Source organism: Malaya genurostris, chromosome 3, assembly GCF_030247185.1.
Source record: "Malaya genurostris strain Urasoe2022 chromosome 3, Malgen_1.1, whole genome shotgun sequence".
NCBI lineage: Eukaryota > Metazoa > Arthropoda > Insecta > Diptera > Culicidae > Malaya > Malaya genurostris.
Window position 1 is genome coordinate 126,944,246 of NC_080572.1, and position 1,427 is coordinate 126,945,672.

The 1,427-nt window shown below is 44.6% G+C and overlaps 1 long non-coding RNA gene across 1 annotated transcript; it reads right to left on the reverse strand.

The window, feature by feature from the left end:
• Positions 1-411: 411 nt before the first annotated feature.
• LOC131437513 (uncharacterized) lies at positions 412-1,218 on the reverse strand. Its single transcript, XR_009230768.1, has 3 exons — positions 1,043-1,218; positions 917-987; positions 412-860 (listed from the first exon to the last, which is right to left on the reverse strand). It is a non-coding gene; the product is annotated as an uncharacterized LOC131437513 (long non-coding RNA).
• Positions 1,219-1,427: the final 209 nt, after the last annotated feature.

Consider the following 1,427-nt stretch of genomic DNA (forward strand, 5'->3'; position numbering starts at 1 on the left):
ATCCAGATAACCTAAGAACACCAACTCGCGCGTATCATCACTGGAGGAAATCGTCCACCCAGAACCCTAAACCGTATCCGAAACGCGAGTGGTGGGACTAAGATTCCCAAGTAGTCCAACTCGGAGTAAACCACAAAAACTACACAATTATCACGACGCGAAACATGAGATACCTTCTCAAACCAGTAACATCTGTTTAACTATAGCGACTATCTTCCTGAATAATATAAACACATCTTTTATCGAAAGAACAGAAACATTTTTATATTTATTGAGTTAACTTTAGCAATTCGTAATCCTAACCTAGGTTTCCATCTCGGTGTTGCCTATACTAATTGGTACCTAACTGTGTGCGGGTGGATATCTAGCTATCTTCGTTAAAGTGCCATAATACTAGATTTAAAGCTCACTTTTAGGTGGGTGTCTAGGCTACCCCCTTTTTAACCATGCGCATGGACTTAATTTATAGCGTACTTACAGCTTTCTTCGCTGCTACCTGCCTGTATTGCGACGCTCCGCCGAATGATGACGATGCTGGCGTCGATACGGATGATTCTGCGCTGACGGCGTTTCGGTATGCCGACGCCGGAGCGGGTTTACGGCTGGACGTCCTTCGTGGGTAACTGTTGACAGTGTCGGTACGCCGGACTGCTGTCAGCAACAAAAAACGTGCACACCGGTTGGTTGTGACGTGTGGCTCTGATGGGCGGAAAATGACGAACTTCGCCCTTCTGGCGATTTTGACGGAGATTGCCAGAATTTCCAAGCCAGAGCGTGGGGTCTAGAGCGCGTCGCTGGATGAAGAACGGTGCGGCGAGCCGAAGAGCGTCTAAAGTAGGGAATAAAAAGCCGTCGCACGGCTACACGACGCCGTGAGCTTATTGTATCGTGATTGAATAGCACCATTGTAAATTACCTTTGTTATAATTTCCTTCCAACGCACACGATCTTTTCCCGCACTTTCTACTGCTAATATTAACGCAACACCTAAGAACAGAACTATTACCAAATTTTAAAGACATCTCATGTTTGAATTTAATACCTTCTAACACGCACCGCGGAACAAAAGTAAAAACACGCACTCTAGCCTCTTCCACGGTCTAGATGGAAATGGATTAGATCTTTTCCCTAAAACCCTCAGAATGCCGAATTTCAGTCTTAGCTAACCGGAAGTACGTAATTTTACCGAAGTAAGATTCGTATTTTCGAAAACCGAACTTCTTGGACAATAGTTTTAAGGTTCGTTAGCTCATTCCCTCTCGAATCTTATGCATCCAACCATCTCGCGCCAATACCCTTTTTGCGTTCAAATCGTTATCTGGCGAACATTGATAAGACTACGCGAAAGAGGACTCTTCGGAGGCTGAAACCTAACCATTCGTATTGGTTTTGCAATATAGTGAGACCGATCGGTTATATAAGGAAGA